Source organism: Canis aureus, chromosome 4 (genome assembly GCF_053574225.1).
Source record: "Canis aureus isolate CA01 chromosome 4, VMU_Caureus_v.1.0, whole genome shotgun sequence".
Lineage (NCBI taxonomy): Eukaryota > Metazoa > Chordata > Mammalia > Carnivora > Canidae > Canis > Canis aureus.
The window spans coordinates 20589431-20616498 of record NC_135614.1 but is presented as its reverse complement, the minus strand read 5'-3'; the positions used below and the strand labels follow the sequence as shown (position 1 = coordinate 20616498).

Genomic DNA, 27068 nt, shown 5'->3' with positions numbered 1-27068 from the left:
AAGATATTTGACCATGAAAATAATGGGTTAGAATGGGATCACTGAAACAGAAAATAGAATTATACCAGTGGTAGATTGTTTATGAAGGGAAGGAAACTTAAATTAGATTCTGTATTAAGTAATGTATGCTAAGTAAGTTAGTGCTTGTGAACATGTGGTGCTCAATGAATGACTGGTATCAATGGCTATGCATTTTCTTTTGCTCCAAACATCTGGCCCTGCAGACCTAGAAAATGTCTTGATATCTTAATTACTCTGTATTTTTAAGAAGTTTTGGAAGGTTTATTTCTTATCCTTGATAATAAGAACTCTTTGTGCACCTTGCTGCTATTGAAAATTAGTAATTTCTTAATGTCACTAGGATATCAATATAAAAAACTGAAAACAACAATTTTCAACAATGTTGGTATAAGTGGGATAGATGTTATTATTATATATTGTACATTTTTAATGTACATAGTTTTTGCATATGTTTCTCTATGAGACCTGAGATCAATGAACACACTCTAAGACTAAAAACTGTTGGGGATACTGAAGAACATGAGTAACTGTGAGTAGTTTTAGGATAAATGGAGAATATTGGTAACATTTTTATGATATATGGCATTAAAGCATATTTACATTGAAGACCAATAATCTGAAGAGACAAGTCACACAAATAATAAAAGAGGGGCACCTGGGTGGCTCAGTTGGTTAAGCATCTGACTCTTGATTTTGGCTCCAGTCATGATCTCAGGGTCATGAAATTGAGCTCCAGGTCCAGCTCCATTCTGGGCTTGGAGCCTGCTTAAGATTCTCTCCCTCCATCTCTCTTTGTTTCTCCCTCACCCCCACCCCCACCCTTTATAAAGAAAAAAAGAATTATAAAAGAAAATGTAATTAAGACTGATATATAGCATGTTTAAGTGAAATGTATATTCCCTAGGAATCTTCTGAAAATAATTGTGTATCAGAAGAATTCTAGTCATCAGAAATAATATATATAGCATATGATTATTAAATTTTTTTTTTTTTGAGAAAGAGACAAAGCATGTGAGCAAGCACAGGGAGGGCAGCAAAGGGGGAGGGAGAGAGAATCTTAAGTGGGCTCCACACCTCAACATCACAACCCTGAGATCATGACAAGCCAAAATCAAGAGTTAGACACTTAATCCACTGAGTCACCCAGGTGCCCCTGTATAGCTTATGATTATTAGTGAAAAAACATGACACACATTTCTTATTTGCTATATCTTTTTGTGAACTATATTCCAAAATTGATGGAATTAGGATGATGCTAATAATTCAGTTCATTGTGTTACATATTAAGCAATTAAAAATTTATTTTTAACAGATAATCATGTTCTCAGAACAATAACTCATTTCATATCTAGCCATCTGTATGAATATTCTTGTTAACTGCCAAAACTCTAAAAATTGGCTTTACCAAAGCTTCTGTTAGATCGGGGCTGGAGTAAATAACTGGGGGTGAGAACTTCCTGCTAAAAAGGAAACTCAAAATTACTATGCAGTAATTTGGGAAGTTTGGATTTTATTTTTGACCTAATGGAGCTGGGCAGAACCCCAATAGTGACTGATAAAAGATTTCACAGCCATGTTTAACTCAATTTGGACAAGTAAAAACAAGAGTGTTTTATTTGCCCATGACACTCTATTGTTAACAAAAAGTTAGTAATTGAAGTCTAGTTCACATACAATGTTACATTAGTTTTAGGTGTACAATATAGTAGTTTGACAATTCTATACATTACTCAGCACTCACACTTACCATGGTAAGTATAGTCACCATATTATTGCCACAACATTATTGGCTATATTCCCTGAGCCATACTTTTCATCTCTGTGAGAAAATTTATTTATTTATTTATTTAGAAGAGATTTTATTTGCTTATTCATGAGACACAGAAAGAGGCAGCGACATAGGCAGAGGGAGAAGTAGGCTTCCTGTGTGGAGCCTGGCGCTACAAGACTCGATTCCAGGACCCCAGAATCATTACCTGAGCCAAACAAAGGCAGATGCTCAACCCTTGAGCCATCCACATGCCCCCCATGAAAAAATTTATTTATTTAATAACTGAAAGTTTGTACCTCTTAACCTCCTTCTATTTCACCCAACCCCCTGCCCTCCTTCCCTTTGACAACCACCAGTTTATACTCTGTATTTAAGAGTATTTTTTATTTGTTCGTTTTAAAAATATTTCATATATAATAAAATCATATGGTATTTGTCTTAATTTAAGACAAATACATTAAAAATGAGGTACTGTATTAAATTATATAAAACCCCAGAACTTGGATTCAGTAAAGGCAAAAAGTACTTTATTATTTTTTAAAACTTATCTTCCTCCTAAGCACTAACACAAGCCATATATTCATGAATAAATCTCCACCACTGTGTGAGCCTAGTCTGCTGAAAATAAAAAGGCATATATAATTCTGTCACACAGCAAGACAAAAGCTGTGTTCTTTATGCATGGAAACCATTTTCTACTAGAAGGAGTTGTAAAAAAAAATAGAATTATAAAAAGAGTGAGTTTATGGAAAGAAGATAGACTCTTCTTAGCATTATGTAAATACTTTCTACAAGGGTGCTCTGATGTAAGAAACATACTATGCAATAATACACTTTAATAAACAATAGGTGATGATTATTCATGTAATAATGGGACTTCTAGTGTACATAAATGTTCATTTGCAGATTTTGACAGAGAGGTTGGCATGTTAGGAGAACAGTGTCTACTGGACATTCTGTAGTAATGAATATTTCTTATTTCTGAAGCTGTGGGGATGCCTACTATACAGTGTAGATTTTTAATTTGTTTAATTTCTGCAATAATCATGTGATGGGAATGTTATTATAGGGTGATGACCTGAGCCTTGAAATGATGAGTGAAAGCACATTATATTTTGATAATGTCCATAAGATCAAGCATGTTGGTCCTGACCTCTACCTCTAGCAAAATTTTCCTAATTTCTTATGACAGGACTGAAATAGAATGCCTAATGCTTCATGTGCAGGTAGTAGGAATGTCTGAAGGGAGTGGCATGAGCACACAGTTTAACAAGGATGACGAGGGATGAGCACATCACCATAAGGGATAAGTGAGTCTGGGGTAGAAGAATCAATCTAGAGAGCACATGGTACCTGCCAAAGAAATATTAATAAGGGAGATGATATGGAAAAGTTTAGCATTTGGGTAATATGGAATCCAAGGTACTGTCTTAGAAGAAAATGTGAAATTTTATGGTGTAATTTTACTTTGACACATTGCATTTTTTTTCCATTTTCCTCCTGGACTGCCCACACTGAAGTTTCAAATCAGGCCTTGATAATGAAAAATGCCAATTCTTGATATCTTGCTGTAAGAGACAAGTAGGTATAACCAGATTGTCTTTCCCCCATCCACTACCATGCCAGGAAACACCCTCTAAGCTGGGGAGAAGAGGAGAATTGGATAGGAAAAACAAGCCTAGATGTAGTCTGTTTCTGCTCATGTCCTCTACCACTGTCTGCCACTCCTGCCCCCTATCCTCAGGTGGGGAGAGATGATATAACTTACTCCTTTGCAGTTTGGAGAATCTGAGATAAACAGTGAAATCCAGGTCTAATCTGAACTTCTGGGAAGAGAAAGCCTTCTAGGGATCTTAGTGTCAGAGTGGTATTTTTTTTTTATTGTGTTTTCAAACCAGAAATTGTTTTCAGTTCTGAAAAAGTATGGAAGGCATCAGAGAATTCCCTTGGGGCCAGAGCCTGATATAGAAGTCATCTGAGGGAGCTTGGTGACATAGAGGAGACAAGGGCAGCACATTAAAGAGAGATGGATGAGAGAAGTTATAGCAGGCCTCAGAGATCACCAGTGCCACAGTTTGCAGTGGGAACTGGGAGGGCTGCGGACTGCCCAGTTGCCATTTGAGTGAGTGCCGTTTGAGTGAGTGCTACCTAGTGCTAAAGGCGGGTTGGGAGGATTTGCCTCAGGAACAGGTAGCCAGTGAAGACCAAGGCAGATCTGGGTAGATGTGAGGATGGCTATCTTCCCAGCTGTCCTGTGTTGGCAGCTGCATGAACTCTCCTGTGGTTTAGACTCATCCTCAGGAAGTGGGAATCAGAAGACAAATCTGAGAGATGGATTTAAACCTGAATGTGATTGAATTATAAAACTAAGCAGACTGAGAAATCACTGAATTGGGCTGAGTTCACTTGAAAAGGATTAAATAAAATTTCTGCCCTAAGTGAAATAGGGCTTGGAGTAAAAAAAAATAATTTTATTATAGAAAAATAAGTTATTTATTAATTATGCCTTGATAAGGCTGAAAAAAAGGCAAGTTAACAATGTTACACATCAGTGTTTATGACTGTGAAATTTGTATCTGCTATAAAGTTCCAAATCTGGCAGTGAATGGGGGAGCATTGTGATGTTTAGAAATATAGCAGATATTTAGGTGTGTGTGTGTGTGTGTGTGTGTGTGTGTGTGGCACCTGAAATTTTATCATTTACTTTGGCTTTTATGTTCTACTTCTGCCATAGCCAGCTGGGAGATGAAGCATCTTGGTTAGGGCTGCTGGATAAAACATAGTATACCCAATTAAATTTGAATTTCAGATAAACAACAAATAATTTTATTAGTAGTAAGTGTGTCCCAAATATTACACAGGACATACTTATACTAAAAAAGTATTCATTATTTTTTGGAACTTGAAATGTTACTGGGAATGTTTGATTTTTATTTGCTAAATCTGGCAAGCTTTACTCTGATACACATAGCCAGTGAAGAAATAAAACTAACCTGCTCTTTACTCTGTGAAGTTCAACAGCAAGTGGATGCCATACACGTGTTAATATTGCATTTCATAGAAGAGGCAATTCTGGGCAGCCCTGATGGCCCAGCAGTTTGGTGCCGCCTTTGGCCTGGGGTGTGATCCTGGAGACTTGGGATCGAGTCCCATGTCGGGCTCCCTGCATGGAGCCTGCTTCTCACTCTGCCTGTGTCTCTGTCTCTGTCTCTGTCTCTCTCTCTCTCTGTGCATGTCTGTCATGAATAAATAAATAAAATTTACTTTTTAAAAAAAAGAAGAGGCAATTCTTTTTTTTTCAAGATTTTATTTATTTATTTATTTGAGGGAGGGAGGGAGGGAGTGAGTGAGAGAGAGAGAGAGAGAGAGAGAATATGGGTGGTGTAGGGGGGAGAGGGAGAGAGAGAATCTTAAGCGGGCTCCAAGCCCAGAGCAGAGCCTGATGTGGAGCTTGATCTCAAGACCCTGAGAGCCAAAATCAAGAGTTGGCCACCTAACCAACTGAGCCACCCAGATGCCCCAAGAAGAGGCAACTCTTGGTTCATCTTTATGGATGGGGCAGATTGAGACAGCCAGATCAGGACAGATAGAATGGAATAATTTAAGAAAATTGCAAGAATATAACTTATTTGGTGACTTGTAGAACACACCAAGTAGTAAGTGGCAGAATAAAGTTTTTCCAGGTCCAAATGGCCTCCATATTACAAATTCAGTTTATAAAGAACTTCTCAGGAACCTATTTATTGTGTAAAGAAAAGTACTCTTAAATCTGGGTGGTTCGGTAGCTGCTGCCTCCTTCTCTGATGTACTCTTCCGTTATGGTCAAGTCTATAAAAGGAAACTTACAAATCTTTTCCAGGAAGCATGCCTTTGAAATTAGTTGAATTATTTTAAAGAAATCATGAGATGCTACTTCTTTTTAACTTGGCATTTTGTTCAAAGGGTGTTTCTGAAATTAAACCAGTGGGAGTTTAGCCAAAATAGTGCTGTGACACAGTGATGTCATTTAGAGAAATGTTGTGCTGAGTTAAATAGCTCTAATTATTAGCAACTTTCAAATCATAAAGCAATTAAAAAAAAAACCCTTCATCTCTACTTCAGTGGAATACAGTTTCATTATGGGGAGTGTTTCACCTGGTTTGGATAGTTGGCTTTCAGTGACTATTTCAGATCCCAGTGTCACAAGTCTCCTTTCCTTATACTTAGTTTCCTCTTGTGTCCCAGAATAATCCTGTGTCCTGAACCCCATCTCCTTCTGTCCTCTGAGGACCTTGCTCCAATTGGAATGCCTGTTTTCTCTCTACTTTCACATTTTCTTACTCACGTTTTCTCCCTAGCGTGTTATTAACCTGCTAAAGTTTGGTCCAAACACCACCACCACAACCTTCATTCAGAGCTGTATCTGCTCCAGTAACAGTCCTATCTCTCTTCAATTGCTCATAGCGAAGTTACTGAAATATTTTAGGTGAGCTAACCCTCTTATTTAACTGTATCAGTTCTTGGACAGAAGTAGGGGAATTGTGGGATCCCTGGGTGGTTCAGTGGTTTAGCACCTGCCTTCGGCCCAGGGCGTGATCCTGGAGACCCAGGATTGAGTCCCATGTCGGGCTCCCTGCATGGAGCCTGCTTCCCCCTCTGCCTGTGCCTCTGCCTCTCTCTCTCTCTCTCTCTCTCTCTCTCTCTGTCTTTCATAAATAAATAAATAAAATCTTTAAAAAAAAGAAGTAGGGGAATCGAGTATTTCCTACAGCTAATTATTAATAACTGGCATTCTGTTCCCAGTAAGAACCAGATATCATAAAAACTCCAAAATTGACCATGAAAATAAATGAAAACAAATGTATCTTTTCTCAAATGTATGTTAAGTATATGAAAATAAACTCCTAATATAAAAGCTATGCTATAAAAATATTCATTTTGTGAATTTTTTTCATGGATTGGGCTAGGTGAGGTTTCTGAAAATAGAAGGCCAAAGAAGTATGGCTTTGAAAGGCTCTTCTTTCATGGTAGATCTACCCTCCAGAAAACACAAGCATTTTTATTGTTTTAAGGATCTCCAGATTGCATTCAGATTTAGGGCAATCTGTTATTAACATTTTTGTCTATTCAGTGGACATGAATACTTCACTGGTTTTTGAATTATTAAGTATAGGTGAGGGAAGGTTTCTGTGATGATTTTTTTAATGGTTCCTCAAATTTTCATTTTAATATGCGTCAGGTGATTTGCTTGGTCTAGACCAGCTTAGTAGCATTGCCAATGGACTCAGTAAGGAGATGACTTTATCAACAATTGTAGGGCAGATGTAAGTACTACAATTTTAGTAATTTTTTTGGAAAGTTTTAATTATGTGTTTGCTGGGATGCCTGAGCGTCTGCCTTTGGCTCAGAGCGTGATCCTGGAATCTGGGATTGAGTCCCACATCAGGCTCCTTGTGGGGAGCCTGCTTCTCCCTCTGCCTGTGTCTCTGCTTCTCTCTCTCTGTGTCTCTCACAAATAAATAAATAAAATTGTTAAGAAAAAGATAATAATTATGTGTTTACTATCTTCTCCTTAGCACTGGTTTTTCCTTTTCTTGGAATGCTTTTCCATTAGAACTTCATAGCATGGTTCCTTCTTAAAATTCAGGTTTCAGTCCTTTTCCGTAGAAAGGACTTCTCTAATCCATCTAAGGAAAAACTATCAACCCCACCCCTGGCCTCTCTTGTACATTTAATTTTTTGTTGTTTACTGCCCAACTTTCTCTGTTAGAATATAAGTATCTTGTCTTTCTTCATAATGAACGGTGCTCAATAACTATTGAAGAAACAAATGATACGAAAGGTTGGTGATCTCAGTGAATCAAAAGTCAAACCTTTCTTAGGAGGGGTTTGTATGTAATAGTTTTTTAAACTTCTCACTTACTTTTTACTTCTCAGTAATCTGGTTTCTATCCTTTAGTTGCACCAACACTGTTGTTATGATCATGGATCCAGTTGACATTTTTCAGACCTTTATTTTATTTTATTTTTAAGATTTTATTTATTTATTCATGAGAGACACACAGAGAGAGGCAGAGACACAGGCAGAGGGAGAAGCAGGCTCCATGCAGGGAACCCGATGTGGGACTTGATCCTGGAACTCCAGGATTACGCCCTGGGTGGAAGGCAGGCGCCTAAACCGCTGAGCCACCCAGGGATCCCTTTTTCAGACCTTTAAACTTAACATCTGGAAGGCACTTAACACTATCAGTTGGCCTTCCTTCTTATAAATCTTAATCTTCTTTCTTTTTTTTCCTTTAAATTTTCTTCCTACTTGTCTAAATACTTTGCAGTTTCTCTCAGTAATGTCAGTGTTCCCCAGAGCATGACTGCTTTTCCTTTTCCTTCATCTTCATTTTTCTTTTGCTTTTTTAAATGCCTTCTATATACACTATAAAATTATCTCATACATACCTATAGACTCAGTAAGTGCCTCTAATCAATAATTAAATGATTCCCATATCTTCATTTTACTCCAGATATTTCTCTTTAATTCCAGACTTTATCTGGTTAATGGGCTTTCCAAGCTCGACATATCCAAAATTTCCTATTGTCTCTTTCTGCCCTCCTTTCCTGCTCCTTCTTTCCATTTGTATTCCCCTCTTTGCCAAATGCCTGCTAGCTGATTTTCTTGCATTCAGTTTCACTCCTTTTAAATTCAGCCTTAAATATTGTTGCTGGAAAGATTTTTTTTTAATGCAAATTGGAGCATGTCATCATGTAAAATCCTTCAGTGATTCTCTTTAGAATAAAATCCAAATTTTATAGGCGTTAAAGACCCTTCATTTTCCAATAAGAGCTTTGTTTTCAGCCATATCAGAATATTTGTAGTCTTTTGAACATATCACATTTACTCTGGCTTCATGCCTTGGCATATATGATTATTTTTGTATGATTATTTTCTTCTCACAGTCTCCTGGCATGGCTGTTACTTGTACTTCAAGTTGCAGATTTGACTGCTCCTAACTTGGGGTAGATGTCATCTTGTGGTGTTTTGAAACCATTCCATGCATATTTTTATCACATCACTTGTCATACTGTACTGTATTTTCATGGCCTCTTTCACTATATTATAAACTCCTTGAAGTCATAGAGAAAATTCTTTCCTTTCTATTCCTCAACACCTCAACCATGCAAGGGACAAAGTTGGTTTTAATGTTTTAATGACTGGTTGTCATGTGAACAAGTAATTGCATAGTTCTGTATCTCTGTCTCTGTGTCTCTAATTTTTTTTTGTGTGAGAAGACTTCATAATCTTTTGAGGCTACTTAATTCAGTTTGGAGTATTTTGTTACCATTTTCTTTTGCCTCACTATTATTTGGGGGGGTAGTATTTGCTTGAACTGAATTGTTTTGGTTCTTCTTTCTGTTTTCTTGTTATATTAAGTTTTTTATTTGTAGATTGCATGAGCTTCTGTATTTCCGTGATGGTTGGGAATGGTTTACAAGATTCCTAGTTTGAGTTCTTCTGTCAAGGTTGCAAAATACAGTTTATTTCTGGATAGCTTTTTCTGGAAGGATGGTGGGGGAAAAGCTAGGAATCCTTCAGTTTTAAAATGTTCTTTTGTTTTGCAGGATCCTGAATTTCCCTTTCTCATTTCTATTTATGTTCACTATGCAGTTTCCAGAGAGTGTTTCTCCATTCCCTTTTACCCTTTTCTCTCCCAAAGCCTCTCTGAGACTGGTTCTTAGAGTCTCGTGCACTAGTCCCTCTCTCTAGTTGGCTCTGATCTACTAGGACTTTTTCCCCAGCATTTGTGGAATTTTTTTTTCTAGCTGTGGTTTTAGCTCAGTCATAAATGTTGGTACTGGGTTCCCTCTTCTATTTTCAGTGCAATTTTCTTCCCTAGACTGTTCATATTCTCTGGGAAGACTTGCACCAGGATTGTGAAGGGTTTAGATGCTGAGATTTGGTATAAATATTCCATTTACATGTAATTTGGAATTTAGGTTGTTCTCTCTCTCTTTTTTAAAGATTTTATTTATTTATTCATGAGAAAGACTATACTTTCAGGGATCATTTCTATAGTTTATTTATTCATGAGACACACACACACACACACACACAGAGGCAGAGACACAGGCAGAGGGAGAAGCAGGCTCCATGCAGGGAGCCCGACGTGGGACTCCATCCCGGGTCTCCAGGATCAGGCCCTGGGCTGAAGGCGGCGCTAAACTGCTGAGCCACCTGGGCTGCCCAATGTGTTTCTCTTTTTTAATTTATGTTGAAGGTATAGGTTTTGTGTGTGTGTGTGTGTGTGTATGTGTGTGTGTGTTTAATTATTTTTTTTTGAGAATGTGCTGGGAGATTTGGACTTAAACAGGTGGCATTACCTTGGCTTTTCAGATTTTGATCATAAATATTTAAGAGGATTGCGAAAACAATGTTCCCATTTATCTCTTGGAAATATAATTTATTTTCTTTCTTTGAAAAAAAGTGCTTTTGAGGTATTCTTCAGTAAGTGTTGTGACATTTCTATTGGAATACCTAAGTTGCCTAACAGCATTAATTAAAACAACAACAACAACAACAACAAAGTGCTTAACATTAAGAAAGGTAGAGAAAAGATGAGACTGAGCACCAGTTTAACCCTTGGACAAATTCAGATTAGGATATAGGAGATAGAAAGAAAATTAGGGTCTTCAGAGTTTATGGCCAATTGAAAAATTCAGAAGAATAAAATTACAACAGGATTGGTACTTTATGCTAAAGACATTTGTGATGAGTTTTCTCTTCAAGAAAAGTAGCTAAGTACTAGGTGCAATAGTGAGAGCTAAGCAGTTTTAAAACAATTTGGCATTTCATTTCCATGATATTGATTTTCTCCAGATACTTATCTAAGCCCCTGAGAAGGTGGGCCAAGGTGCTCTTCTTGGCCTCTTTCCATGCTTCAGTGTTTGGCTCCTGTCAAAAGAGCAAAGATCACCTGCCACATATGCTTCCAGTGAACAAATGCCCAAATGGCAAATGACAAGTTGCAACTTAGGTTTAGAAATAATGGTTCATTTTTCTCAGCTAAAAAGACTAATTTGTTTATGTGGATGGTGATTGCAGAGGTGGCCTGGGTAAGGAGGGGTGGGGGAATTATTCAATTGTAATCAGCATTGGACCTTATAAAATGTATTTTAGTAATTAAACTAAAACGTATTTCATTTTGAATTGAGTTTGAATAATTTGCTGCAAGTGAAAGTTGAATCTTTGTTATATAAAAAAACACTCTAAGGAAATATGCAAAATATACAGTAATGGAGATTTAGAGATAGGTTTTTTTTAAAAAAGATTTTATTTATTTATTCATTAGAGACACAGAGAGGCAGACATAAGAAGACGGAGAAGTAGGCTCCTCACAGGGAGCCCGATGTGGGACTCGATGTTAGGATCCCGGGATCATGACCTTTGCCTAAGGCAGACCCTCAACCACTGAGCCACCCAGGTGCCCCGAGATGATCGTTTTATAAAGGAAATTTAGTTTGGTTTGCCACATATATAATGTCTGCTGTACTGACTCATGTTAGGGAAGAAGAAACAGTACAAAAAGAAATCAGCCAATTCAAGGAATCTCTGGCCTATACAGTCTCTATGAAAGCCATTTATTTCTTTTCAATACCCTCATTTCTTGCCTTTAAAAATTAATATTCCCTTATATTTTCTGAATGCCATCCTTGTGCCCTGTACTATTTTAGCCAGGTTTTTACTTATTTATTTCCATCTTTCCCTTCTTCCCTCAGTCTGCTGTGTCCCCATGCTGTCTCTAGTTGCCTAGGAGCCTCCAGTTTAGAAACTTGACTAGGTTCTGTATGTCTCATATCCTCCAACTTCCACCTCCCTTACAAACATACTCAGATGCACTAATCCTTGTCAAATTGTTATTGTGAGCAAGAGGCCCTCCTTCTTCTATTCCAAATTTGGGGTTCATAGAAGTACCCTCATGTTTGTCTTCAGAGTTTAGAGCCCCCTTCACCACAGATCTCTAATTGTAGCAAGTCTGAACACTCTCATGTTTCTCATTAGACCTGTGATACCCAAGTACTGTAGATGGCAGGGAGTAAAGCTGGGGTCACCACTACTTTGGCCAGATATGTGCAGGTGTTAGTACTCTGCTCCTCCCACAGGAATGGGACTTGGGATTCTGCTCCTCCCACAGGAGTGAAGTTGCTTACTGGACTCTTTATTAGTTATGTACACTGCTCTTCCCATTGGCTGTAGCCATGTTCCCAGAGATCTGGGTTACAACTCCAGCTCTTCCAAGTGCATCCTCTTTTCTTCCATGGGGAACCACCCAGGGTATGAGATGGCTTCTAAACAATGGCCCATTATGTTTAATATAGGCCTTGCTTGACTTGGATGATTTTTACATTCCTTTCTCCCCTCACCACCTAACTTATATGAAGGGAGCTACCTTTATGTTACAGTGTCTATGACTTGGGGAATTTGGTCAGAAGTCAAAAGAGGGGACACACCCTCTTTCAAGGGTTTCCTGTTCTATAGGCTGGCTGTCTCTTAGCAGCAAACACTTACTGAAAGTACAGGAGGTAGTATTGGCTTCATCAGGAAACTTGGCAGCCAGTGGAGGAGGTATTTTTCCAAGGAGGATGTCTTATTGTCAAACCAGAATGGTTTCAGGATGGTTGGTTTTATCTAGCTCTTAACTGAACTACCCACAGAAAACTAACACTGCAGGCTTCCTTGTTGCTGCTCTTTCCTCTTGCCTCCAAGTACTAGAGCAGCTCTTCAGAGCTCTTCAGTGAACTCAGTAGTAGTTGATTTCTCTGAAGTCTTGTCCAGAGTAAGGTGAACTGCCTGGCACCTACATTATGATTGGGGCCTCCAGGTAATCATTTGGAAGGATTGGTTTTGGTAAGTGCTTTTTGAATTTGGTATCATTATTGGAAGTTTGTATTCTTTTTTTCCAAACTACCATAGGATTGCAGAACTTAAGTGGAAGAAAATGGTAAAAATGACTAAAGGGTGAGAAAACATGTTTCACTAGAAAGAAATTGAATTTACTTGACCTTCAGAAGAGAAGGGTAAAAAGGGACTCCTTAATTTTAATTTATGGTAGAAAATGGCTATTTTCTACTTCTATGAATGCAGAACAGAATCAGAAGATAAAACTTTGTTATCCAGGTATAGATGTACTTGGATACAGCTAGCAATTATTTAGCAGCTTTCTCTATCTCAGATTGTGCTAATCACTTTACTTATTATTTCATTTGACCCTTGAACTAACTTTACAATAACATTGTTACTTTCTTCATTTCACAAATCAGAAAACTGAGGCTCATGGAAGTTAAACTTGAGGACTACAGGGGAATATTAAAGTATGGGAGGGAAGCAGAAACTGAATGTGTATACAAATATTAGCTGTTAAAGTAAGTCATGGGTCAGAAATCAAGCACGAATACAGAAATCAGGAATACATAGGAAAGCAGGAACAGTGATTAAGTATTTAGCTGACTATCAGGAACCAGAAAATTCATTGTAGTTGAGGAGTAGGAAAGAGTGGGGGCGCATGAGCCCCTGTGGTGAAGGAAGGGATTAAAGATCAGAATCTAGATAAGCAATGTGTTTATCAGTTATGAGTGACATCCACAAAAAGACTTTGATTATGGAGGCAAACTTCAGCTTCATCCAGAGAATCTATGTGTATTTCTAGTTAAAGGAGACCCTTGTTCCCCAGGAATGGGCAGTCCCGCAAATAGAACAGGTGAATGAATTGGAGAAGACTGCTTTTGATAATGTATCCAACTGTTAGTTGCTGCATAAATCAGCACCTGTGACTTCACAACTTAAATTATGACACTTGTGTCACAAATGACTTGCATTTTAAAATTTCCTAGATTTGAGTTCTTTTTTAGCAGCTTTATTAGATAATAGGCTTCTAGTTTAGAATTTTTAAATAACAGAAGGTAAGGCATTATTGCTATCTCTGTAGGGGAAAATACTAGTCTGGCTGAAACAAAGGGAAACCAACAAAGAAGTGTTTCTTACCAGAGGAGCACAGCCTTCAAAGGAAGAGACCCCTAGTTGCTTTCCTTTTCAAGTGCACATGGAACATTCTCTAGAATATATCACATATTAGGTCACAAAACAAGCCTTAGTAAATACAAAAAGACTGAAATCATACCATGCATCTTTTCTGATCACAACACTATGAAACTAGAAGTCAACCACAAGAAAAAATTTGGAAAGACCACATATAAACATGGAGCTTAAATAACATGCTACTAAACAATAAATGGGAGGGTCAACAATGAATGAGTCAAATAGGAAATTAAAGAAGAAATTAAAAAATACTTGGAAATAAGTGAAAATAGAAATACAATGATCCAAAACCTTTGGGATGCAGCAAAAGCAGTCCTAAGAGGGAGGTATATAGCAATACAGACCTACCTCAAGAAGCAAGAAAAGTCTCAAGTACACAACCTAACATTACACCTAAAGTACCTAAAAAAAAGAACCCCAAATGAAGCCTTGAGCTAGCAGAGGAAGAAGAGAAATACTAAAGATTAGAGAAGAAATAAATGATGTAGAAACTAAAAAAATAATGAGCAGTTCTTTGAAAAAATTAATAAAATTGATAATTATCTATCCAGACTTATCAAAAAGAAAAAAAGAAAAGACACAAATCAAGTCACAAATGAGAGAGGAGAAATAACAAACAATATCACAGAAACACAATTATAAGAGAAAATTATGAAAATCTATATGCCAACAAATTTAACAACTTGAAAGAAATGAATAAATTCCTAGGAACATATAAACTACTAAAAGCTAAAGCAGGAAGAAATTGAAAACTTGAACAGACTGATAGCCAGCAAAGAAGTTGAACCAGTAGTCAAAAAAATCCCAGCAGACAAAAGTCCAGGGCCACATGACTTACAGGGGAGTTCTACCAAACATTTAAAGAAGAGTTAGTACCTATTGTCAAATTATTCCAAAAAATAGAAGAGGAAGGAAAACTTCCAAATTTATTCTATGAGGTCAGCTTTACCCTGATACCAAAACCAGATAGAGACTCTATTAAAAAAAATAGAACTATAGGCCAATATCTCTGGTGAACATGGATGCAAAAACTCTCCAACGGAATTCAGCAATACATTAAAAAAAAAAATCATTCACCACGATAAGGCGGGATTTATGCCTGGGTTGCAAGGGTAGTTCAATATTCATGAAATCAATCAGTGTGATACCCTACATTAATAAGAGAAAGGATAATAACCATATTATCATTTCAATAGATGCAGAAAAAGCATTTGACAAAATATATTTATGTAAAATCCCTCAATAAAGTAGGTTTAGAGGGATCATAACTCAACATGATGAAGGCCATATATGAAAAACCCACAGCTAACATCATCCTCAATGGGGAACAACTGAGAGCTTTTCTTCTACAGTTAGGAACAAGACAGGGGTGTCTACTCTCACCACTGTTATTTAGCAGTACTGGAAATCCTAGCCACAGCAATCAGACGACAAGAGAAATAAAAGACATCCAAATTGGTAAGGAAGAAGTCAAACTTTCACTGTTTGCAGATGACATGATACTATATAGACAGAACGTGAAAGACCATCAAAAACTACAACTGATAAATGAATTCAGTAAAGTTGCAGGATACAAAACAAATGTACCAAAATCTGTTGCATTTCTGTATACCAACAATGAAGCAATAGGAAGAAATTAAGGAATCTGTGCCACTTACAATTGCACTAAAAACCATAAGATACTTAGGCATGAAGTTAATCAAAAAGGTAAAAGACCTATAATCTGAAAACATTAAAACACTGATGAAAAAATTGAAGATGACACAAAGAAATGGAAAAACATTTTATGCTCATAGATTGGAAGAACATACATTGTCTATATCACGCAAAGCAATCTAAACATTTAATGCAATCCCTATCAAAATACCACCAGCAATTTTCACAGAGGTAGAACAAACAATCCTAAAATTTGTATGGAACCACAGAAGACTCCAAATAGCCACAGCAACCTAGAAAAAGGAAAGTTAATCTGGAGGCATCACAATTCCAGACCTCAAGTTATATTACAAAATTGTAGTGACCAAAATGGTGTGATACTGGCACAAAAATAAACACATAAATCAATAGAACAGAATAGATAATCCAGAAATTACCTCACAACTGTATGGTCAATTAATCTTCAACAAAGCAGGAAAGAATACCCAGTGAATAAAAGAATGTCTCGGGATCCCTGGGTGGCGCAGCGGTTTGGCGCCTGTCTTTGGCCCAGGGCGTGATCCTGGAGACCCGGGATTGAATCCCACGTCGGGCTCCCGGTGCATGGAGCCTGCTTCTGTCTCTGCCTCTCTCTCTCTCTCTCTCTGTGACTATCATAAATAAATAAAAAAATTAAAAAAAAATTAATCTTTATAAAAAAAAAAAAAAAAAAGAATGTCTCTTTAATAAACTGTGTTGGGAAAACCAGACAGCTACATGCAAAAGAATTAAATTGGACCATTTTCTTACATCATACACAAAGGAAAATTCAAATACATCAGAGACCTAAATATGCGATAGGAAACCATCAAAATCCTAGAGGAGAACACAAGCAGTAGCTTCTTTGACATTAACCTTAGTGACTTCCTTCTAGATATTTCCTAAAGCAAAGGAAACAAAAGTGAAAATAAACTATTGGGAGCTCATCAAAATAAAAAGCTTTTGCACAGTGAAGGAAACTATCAACCGAATCAAAAGCAACCTATGGAATGGGAGAAGATATTTGCAAATGACATATCTGAGAAAGGGTTAGTATCTAAAATCTATAAAGAACTTATCAAACTGAATACCCCAAAAACAAGTAATTCAATTTAAAAATGGGCAGAAGATGTGAATCAACATTTTTTCAGAGAAGATATACAGGTGGCCAACAGACACTTGAAAAGAAGCTTAATGACACTGATCATCAGGGAAATACACATCAAAACCACAATGAGATATCACCTCCCACCTGTCAGGATGGCTAAAATTAACAACACAAGAATCAACAGATGCTGGTGAGACTGTGGGGGGAGGGGAACCCTCTTGCACTGTTGGTGGGAATGCAAACTGGAACAGCCACTCTGGAAAACAGTATGGAAGTTCCTCAAAAAAGTTAAAAATAGAACTACCCTATGATCCAGCATCGCACTCCTAGGTATTTACCCAAAGAATACAACAGTACTAATTCAAAGGGTATAGCACCTCAATGTTTATAGCAGCATTGCTGACAATAGCCAATCTATAGAAAAAGCCCAAATGTCCATTGACTGATGAATAGATAAAGAAGATGTGGTATATATATATATACAATGGAATATTACCCAGCCATCAAAAAATGAAAAATGAAATCTTGCCATTTGCAATGATATGAATGGAGCTAGAGTGTATTATGCTAAGTGAAAGAAGTCAGAAAAAGACAAATACCATATGACTTCACTCATATATAGAATTTAAGAGAGAAAACAAATAAGCATAGGGAAAAAGAGAGAGAGAGGCAAACTGAGAAACAGATTCTTAACTCGACAAAGTAGAGAACAAACTGATGGTTACCAGAGGGGTTGGGGGTGGGTGAAGGAGGTGATGGAGATAAGGAGTGCACTTGTGATGAGCACCAGGTGTTATATGGAAGTGTTGAATCACTATATTGCACACTCGAAACTAATATTATACTATGTGCTAACTGGAATTGAAATACAGACTTAAAAGAGTTTTTCTAAGTGGATTTAGATCACAGTTAGGGTCTTTTATGTTGATTGTGTGCTTGGCTTGGTCTGCCGTGAGCTTCTGCCTCTGACTGGAAATGCTGCATATAATTCTTGTTCCAAGGGGAGATTAACACCTGTTAGTAGCGGGAAACAAAAAGCCAATGATGAGAAAATGAAATTCTAATTAGTTTTTATCATAACCAGATCTGACTTCCACCATGCCACTGTCACCTGACTTGAGTGGTCTTCCTCTGATCTTACATGAATCAACAGTCCCCAGAGATTTTAATTTTGTAGGCCAAACTTAATCTTTAAAAAAAGAAAAAAAAAACCTGGTAAAAGCTAGATTTCCTTTACCTATTGTCTCTGTTTGCATCGTTTCAACTTCTGTACTAAACTCATGATAATTAATAATAAATTGCAGAAGTCTTTGAGATTAAGAGTTTCAGATAAGTGACAATTCCCAATATTGGGAATTACTTAAAATTGTTTTTGATAGAAATAGTTTTTTTTTAAATACTTTATTTTTTTTTTAAGACTTCATTTATTTATTCATGAGAGACACAGAGAAAAGAGGCAGAGACACAGGCAGAGGGAGAAGCGGGCTCCATGCAGGGAGCTGGACGTGGGACTCTATCCCAGGTCTCCAGGGTTAGGCCCTGGGCTGAAGGCGGTGCTAAACCGCTGAGCCACCTGGGCTGCCCAGACTATGTTTTTATTCATGAGAGACACACAGAGAGAGCAGAGACCTAGGCAGAGGGAGACTTGATCCCAGGATCCCAGAACCATGACCTGAGCTAAAGGTGGACACTCAACCACTGAGCCATCCAAGCACCCCTTGATAGAAATCTTAAAAATGATATATCTCTGTGTATATTTTTGGCTTTTATTTATTTATTTTTTTAAAGGTTTTATTTATTTATTCATGAGAAACAGAGAGAGAGAGAGAGAGAGAGGGCAGAGACACAGGCAGAGGGAGAAGCAGGCTCCATACAGGGAGCCCGATGTGGGACTCCATCCAGGGTCTCCAGGATCACGCCCTGGGCTGAAGGCAGTGCTAAACCGCTGAGCCATCCGGGCTGTCCTATTTTTGGCTTTTAAATTTAAAAAAGTATTTTAAATCACTGAGATACAACAGGGGTATAGTCATATTGTAACTCTTTTAAATCTTTCCTATCCTCTTTCTGGGAAAACTCTGGATTTGGGGGGAGGAAGCCTTCCTTAGTAGTTTTAAGTCAAGTTTTTTGAAGTATAATTTGCATACAGCAAAATTTAGTCTTTATAGTGCATATTTCTATGAATTTTAAAGTTGCATATAGTTGTGTATCTATCACCACAATATAAATATAGAACCCTTCTGTCACTCCCCAAATTCCCCCTCCTCTTTGCAGCTCACCCCTCCCTGGACCCTTGGCCCCTGGAACCATTGCTTTGTTTGTTGTCTCTGTAGTTTTGCCTTTTCCAGAATTTCATATAAGTAGAATCTTACCATATGTAGCTGTGGCTTCTTTCATTTAACATAATTCATGGGGATTCACTCAGTTGTTGTGTTGTATCAGTGTTTATTTTTATTGCCATGTAGTATTCCAGTGTATGGGTATATTACAACTTGTTCACTCATTCACCAGTTGAAGGACCTTTTGAGGTATTTCCAGTTCAGGGCGATGATGAAAATGGTTGCTATAAATATTTGTGTGCAGGTTTCTGTGAATGTAGGCTTTCATTTTACTTAGGTAAATATTCAGGAGTAGGATTTCTGGGTCATACGGTAGCATATGATTACCTTTTTAAGAAACTGCCAAACTGTTTCAAAGTGGCTTTGCCATCTTCCATTCCTAGCAGTAATGTATGAGTTTCAGTTTATCCTTAGGAGCACTGTGTAGTAAGAATTTTGAAAAGAGTTTTCAGTTTTAGCTATTCTAATAGGAATTTGGTGGTTTTGCATTGTGGTTTTAATTTGTATTTCTCTAATGACTATATTGAATGTCTTTTCATGTGTTTATTTGCCATCCATATATCTTTTATTGGTGCAGTGTCTATTAAAATCTTTTGCCCATTTTTTGCTGGGGAATGTATTAGTTTGCTAGGGCAACACAACACAATACCCAATACTGAGTGGCTTAACAGAAATTTATTTTCTCATACTTCTGGAGGCTAGAAGTCTGAGATCAAGGTGTTGGCAGTTTTGATTTCTTCTGAGGTTTCTTACCTTGGCTTGCAGGTGGCTTCCTTCTAGTGTCATCACATGGTTTTTCCTCTGTGTGTGCATACTTTTGGTGACTCATTTCTTCATCTTCTTATATGGACACCAGTCATATTTGATTAGGGCCCACTCTAATGGCCTCATTTTTTTAGAGTGTGCATATTATTTATTTTATTTAAATTTTTGGTAGTTAACATACAGTGCAATATTGGTTTCTGGAGTAGAATTCAGTAATCCATCACTTATATATAGCACCCAGTGCTCATCATAACAAATGCCCTCTTTGACACTCATCACCCATCAAGCTCAATCCCCACCCACCTCCCTACATCAAGCCTCACTTTGTTCTTTATTATTAAGAGTCTCTTGGGATCCCTGGGTGGCGCAGTGGTTTGGCGCCTGCCTTTGGCCCAGGGCGCGGTCCTGGAGACCCGGGATCGAATCCCACGTCGGGCTCCTGGTGCATGGAGCCTGCTTCTCCCTCTGCCTGTGTCTCTGCCTCTCTCTCTCTCTCTCTGTGTGCCTATCATAAATAAATAAAAGTTTTAAAAAAGAAAAAAAAAAAAGAGTCTCTTATGGCTTGTTTCCTTCTCTCCTTTTTTTTTTTTCTCTTTTCCCATATGTTCATCTGTTTTCTTTCTTAAATTCCACATGTGAGTGAGGTCATATGGTATTTGTCTTTCTCTGACTTATGTCACTTAGCATAATACACCCTAGGTCCATCTACATCATTGCAAATGGCAAGATCTCATTCTTTTTTGTGGCTGGGTAATATTCCATTGTATATATACCACATGTTCTTCATCCATTCATCACCCAATGGACACATGGGCTATTCCTATAATTTGGCTGTTGTAGATAGTGCTGCTATAAGCATTGGGGTGTGTGCGTCCCTTTAAATTAGTGATTTTGTATTCTTTGGGCTGTATCTAGTAGTGCAATTGCTGGATAGTAGGGCAGTTCTATTTTTAACTTTTTGAGGAACCTCCATACTGTTTTCCAGAGTGGCTGCACCAGCTTGCATTCCCACCAATAGTGCAGGAGGGTTCCCCTCTCCCAAGTCTTACAGTTTCTTGCATTGTTAATTTTAGCCATCCTGATAGGTGTGAGATAGTATCTAATTGTGTTTTTGATTTGTATTTCCCTGATGAGTAATAGTTTTATTATGTGATTCTTTTTAGATTCAAGTGTAATTAACATCCAGTGTTATATTATTTTTAGGTTATAATATAATGTTTTTCAACAATTCTATACATTCTGAAACAGGCAGGCTGAGTCTGAGTACCTGGGGTGGGCTGGACCCACAGGACCAGTCAAGAGGGTCCTTGCCTTTGTCCAGGATAGAAATCAAATTTGAGTCCAAAAAAGTAAAAAACAGAGATTATTGAATACTGTAAGTAACAGGTAGAGAATAGCAGATGGAGTGACTGGGAAACTCAGAATGGAAAGGAGAATGAGTTTTGTCATTGCTTGGGGTTAGGGGTTTATACTGGAAAGGGGTCTAGGATATATAGAGGAATCCAGGGTAGGGGCCAATTAGACAAGTATCAGATAAACAATAGGTGTTATTCCATAAATCACCAAAGGTAGAGGGTATTGATACCAGTCTCAGCTGAGGTTTGTTTGAGGGTAATGTCCTGGAACATGTTTGGGATTTGGCTCTTCTTGGATGTTATCAGATGTTTTGGGGCCTAGGACAAAACACAGAATAATTAAATTACTTGCTTCCCCCTTGAAGTGGGAACATAGCTTCTTTGGCTTATTAAAAAATGGGGCCAGGCAGAAAAGGGCAGAGATAGAGCCTTTCCAAAAGACTTCCGTTCTGTTTCCCTACCTCATTTCTCAGTGCTTATCAAGATAAATATACTCCTTATCCTCTTTATCTCTTTCACCCTACTGTCCACCCCGTATCCCACCCCCAAACTCCCTTTTGGCAACCACTTTTTTGTTCTCTTTAAGAGTCTCTTTTTTGTCTCTCTTTTTTTTCTTTTGTTTCTTAAATTTCACATATGTTTGAGATCATATGGTACTTGTTTTTCTGTTTTATTTATTTCAAACCTCTAGGTGCATCCAGGTTGTTTCAGATGGCAAAAAAAAGATTCCTTTTTATGGTTGAATAATAGTTCATTGTATACATATACAACATCTTTATCCATTCATCTCTTGATGGATAATTGGGTTGCTTCCATATCTTGGCTATTGTAAATAATGCTGTTGTAAACATAAGGGTGCATATGTCTTTTTGAATTAGTGTTTTCATTTTCTTTGGGCAAATATCCAGTAGTGGAATTATCAGGTCATATGATAATTCTATTTTTAATTTTTAAAAATATTTAATTAATTTATTTATTCATGAGAGACACAGAGACAGAGGCAGAGACAGAGGTAGAGGGAGAAGCAGGCTCCATGCAGGGAACCTGATGTGGGACTCCATCCCAGGACCCTGGGATCATACCCTGAGCCAAAGGCAGATGCTCAACTGCTGACCCACCCAGGCATCCCTCTATTTTTAATTTTTTTTTTAAATATTTTTTTCTTTATTTATTTATGATAGTCACACAGAGAGAGAGAGAGAGAGAGAGGCAGAGACATAGGCAGAGGGAGAAGCAGGCTCCATGCACCGGGAGCCCGATGTGGGATTCGATCCCGGGTCTCCAGGATCGCGCCCTGGGCCAAAGGCAGGCGCCAAACCGCTGCGCCACCCAGGGATCCCTATTTTTAATTTTTTAAAAGAATCTCCATACTGTTTTCCACAGTGGCTGTACCAGTTTGCATTTCCACCAACAGTATATAAGGGTTCCTTTTTTTTTTTTTTATTTTTGATTTATCTCTTCATGAGAGACAGAGACAGAGAGAGAGAGAGAAAGAATAAGAGAGAGAGAGAGAGAGAGAGAGAGAGAGGCAGAGACCCAGGCAGAGGGAGTAGCAGGCTCCATGCAGGGAGCCCGTCGCGGGACTCGATTCTGGGTCTCCAGGATCACACCCTGGGCCGAAGGCAGCGCTAAACTGCTGGGCCACCAGGGCTGCCCGGGTTCCTTTTTCTTTATATTCTCACCAACACTTGTTATCTCATGGCCTCTTTTTAACTTAATCACCCTTTTAATGGTCCTATCTCCAAATATAGTCACAATCTGAGGTATTAAGGGTTAGGGCCTCAACAAATGAAATTCGAGGAAAGATAGTTTAGCCTATCACGGAGAAATGGTTTGCTTTATTATTGAGTTTTGAGAATTTCTTTTATATTCTAGATATAGTTCTTTATCAGGTATCTACTTTACAAATATTTTCCCCAGTCTGTGGTTTGTCTTTTCACTTTATTAACAGTGTCTTTTGAAGAGCAGAAGTTTTAATTTTGGTAAAGTCTAATTTATCAGTTTTTCTTTAAAGTGCTGTGCTTTTAGTATCATATCTGAGAAGTCTAATCCAGAGCCACTGACATTTTCTCACATATTTTATTTTAACTTTTACCAAATTACTCTCATTTGCATTATTTGAATGTAAATGAACTATTTTAAAACTTCAAGGTCTATGATCCATTTCAATGTAGTTTTTACATATGACATATGTTGTGATTCTTTTTTGGGGGGAAGAGTATATAGTATACAGTTGTATACTGTATCCTTTCTCCCCTGAATTGCCTTTATACCTTTGAAAATAATTTGTCATACATATACAAGGCCATTTATAGACTCTCTCTTCTGTTCCATTGATCTGTATGTCTGCCCTTAAGCCAAAATCACATTGTCTTGATTACTGTGGCTTTCTGGTAAGTCTTTTTCAAACTTGTTTTGCCCTCACCATTCAAAGTTTAAAAGCATCTTGTTGATTTCCACAAAACATTATGCTGGGATTTTGATTGGGATTGTGTTGAATTTATAAATCATTTTAGGGAGTGACCACATCTTATCAATAGTGAGACTTCTAATTTATTAGCATGGTGTATATCTCCATTTATTTAGGTCTTCTTCTTTGATTTCTTTTAGTGTTTTTTTAAAAGTGTTCAGCATACAGACCTTACATGTATTTTGTTAGACTTCCATATAAGTATTTTGTTCGTTTGGTGCTATTGTAAATGATGCTTTTTTAAAAATTCAGTTTCTTATTGTCCATTGCTAATATATAGAAATACAATTGTTTCTTATATATTTACTTTGAAGCCTGTGACTTTGCTAAACTCACTGATTAATTTACTCTTATTTAGGAATTTAATCTCTCATTTGTTAAATAAAAAAATATAATTTCAAAGTTTTTTTTTCAATCTCTATCTCTTCTTATATTATTAAGTGGAAGGAAGGGTGTTTTAGTCAGCTAGGGCTGCCATAACAAAGTATCTCAGACCTATAGGATCAATTTTTGGTGAGGACTCTCTCCTTGGCTTGCATGGTAATTTCTTTGTGCATGCCAGGAGAGAGAGAGAGAGAGGAAGAAAGTGAGAGACAGCAGCGGTGGGGATGGGGTGGTGGGGAAGGGAAGACAAGAGAAGAGAGAGAAGAGGCAACAGGGCGTGGAGGAGGGAGGGAGAAAGAGTGTACTCTGGCATTTCATGTCTTATAAGGACACCACCATTTTATGTTCCACCCTTCTAGCCTCATTTAACCTAATTGTCTCTGTAAGGACCTATCTCCAAATACAGTCACAGTGGAGGTTAATTGAGGCTTCAACATATGAATGGGGGGGGGGGGAAGGTGAAGGAGATATAATTCATTCCATAACATAGGGTAGTTCTTTGTTTTTTATAATTAGCAGTATAATTTTTAAAAATTACTTATTTATTTTAGAGAGAGAGAGAGTATGTGAGCAGGGGAGGAGCAGGGGGATAGGGGGAGAGAATCTTCAAGCAGACCTCTTACTGAGCGCGGAGCCTGAGATGGGATCGATCCCAGGACCCTGAAATCATGACCTGAGCCAAAACTAGGAGTTGCTTAATCGACTGAGCCACCCAGGTGCACGAGTTAGCAGTATAATTTGATAAGCCTCCTAAGTTATGCAGAGATACACCTAGAGTGTAGTCTTGGATAGAAGGTGACAGCTTTTTCTGCATAAAAGTAATGGGCAGAACATGAGCATATAATATTAAATATTAGGTAGCGTTATATTCTTTGGTATGCTGTACCTTTCTCTCTTGTCACTAATGTCTAGTAAAGTCTGTTACAGATTTTCACTATTGGGGTTTGAAGAATAGTGGAGGAGAGATGGTGGCCACACTTAAAGAGAGTCTGTATGAAAAGCATAGTATCTAAAGAAAGTAAGACAGTGAGCAGGAGCTGAAAATTCCGTGAAAGCTGTCCAGGGAATGTAAAGCTCCTAGAAATCTTTGAAAATTCCCAAAGCATGTGTGATGAGGACTTGAGCCATTTCATCTGGATATGAAAGGAAAGATTAACTCCAGATGGCTTATAGATTTAGGCTTACTCAGATTATATTAGTTAAGTACTTTATCATATTATAACAGTCTTTACCACATACATTGTTTATTTATTTGTCATGCATCCAACATTTATTTAGCTTGTTTACAGGGATATGACATTGAAAGGTATTAACCAAGTCTTCAAGGAAGTAACTAATAGGTTAGGGAGAGAGAGAAAATGAGCAAGTGGTCATAATATATTGTGACAATTAAATAAACATATCCGGGATCCCTGGGTGGCGCAGCAGTTTGGCGCCTGCCTTTGGCCCAGGGCGCGATCCTGGAGACCTGGGATCGAATCCCACGTCGGGCTCCCGGTGCATGGAGCCTGCTTCTCCCTCTGCCTGTGTCTCTGCCTCTCTCTCTCTGTGTGTGTGACTATCATAAATAAATAAAAATTAAAAAAAAACAATAAAAACAAATCTTTAAAAAAAAAAAACATATCCAACTATAGGGGCCAGAAGTAGAAGGACCTGATCAATTTGTGATTAGGAAGGAATTATTGAATTCAGAGAGTTAAAGCTATAGGCTGTAGTCTGGCATCATACTTCAGCAAAAGTTTAAGCAATTGAACTTCAGATTTAACTTCATAACTTCAACCACAGGCAGTTTTATCCTCCAGTGGACATTTGGCAACTTTTAGACACATTTTTGGTTGGAAAAAGCAGGAGTGTAACTGGCCTCTAGTGGGTAGAAGCCAGAGATGCTGAAAATATCCTGTAATATAAAAATAGCCCCCCACAATAAACAATTATTTGGCTCAAAATGTCAATAATGCTGGGGTTGAAAGTAACAGATGTTTGGTTTGGTCTATTACCAGACTACTGACTGGTATTGCAGTATACTTAACCTTCCTTATACAAACATAAATTTTCATAAAATGAAAATAAATAGGAGACATGGGCTGTTTAAGGTATTTGCTGTTGTGACAAAGAAACTCCTCATTTTAATGATAGATGGTTTTTCCTTGCTCATCTATCAGTCCTCTGTTGTTCCTCATTAAATTTAGAGAGCACCAATTGAATATTATCTTTATTGTTGATTTTCATTATAATATGACTAAGATCATATAAAATGTTTGTTGATTAAAGTCAGATATTTAAGTGGTGCTAAGAAACCAGTAGGAAAGTGATAGAGATCTAGGAGGACAAGAAAATATTTGTCATAACTCAGAAACAATTTTATATGTATGCATTGGCTACCAACAAATAATATTTAGATTTTCAAACACTGGTTTATACCTCAAAATTTGTCGTATTTCTCTACCCTCATTTCCCCTTAATCTAATTTAGTACCTCTTCGGGGATAGAAAAACACAAATTTTACTCTTACTATTTTCTTTGGCTTTGTTCACACGTGAATGAATGTACTACCAAATTTGAAATTCTTCCTAGTGAGAAAGATATATCTTAGTTTTTGGCCCTGCATATCTGATTATCCTAAAAGCAATGGCAGCACCAAAACTTTCCTAGAATGGAGCAATTATAATTAAGTAGTAAGTGGAGAAGATCATTGGTTATACTGTAATATTTGTGCTTCACAATTACATTTGATTAATTGGCTGAATGTACAAAGCTATTGCTGGGTTGTTCCCCCCCCAATTTTTTTGTACTGTTTTCTGACTTTATTTCATTATTCTGTGGCACAATTTTAAGCATATTTAGATTGCTTACATTTTAAAAAGGAATCTGAGTATATTTGCCCTATAAGATATCATTAATAAGGCATCACATATAATTAGAAAAAAACAGCATTGCACAGGTGAGAAGAGAAAATGTGTTTTGGCAGAAACAAATTGTGGTGCATATTAGTATGTCTTTAGATCCAAGGAACATTTGATAATTGAGTGCAATTAACTTCAAAATAAATCTTGATTCTCTTTTGGAAGCGTATACAAAATTTTAGATGCAAACTAAAATGATAATGTGAAAAGTAACCTG

General features: G+C 37.5%; 1 protein-coding gene and 1 pseudogene across 7 annotated transcripts in view; both read left to right on the top strand.

Moving 5' to 3' along the window:
* CTNNA3 (catenin alpha 3) overlaps positions 1 to 27068 on the top strand; it is a 1688099-nt gene that overhangs the window by 197165 nt on the left and 1463866 nt on the right. The gene's annotated exons all lie outside the window — the stretch shown is intronic.
* On the top strand, positions 9809 to 9973 carry LOC144313113 (small nucleolar RNA U3; annotated as a pseudogene).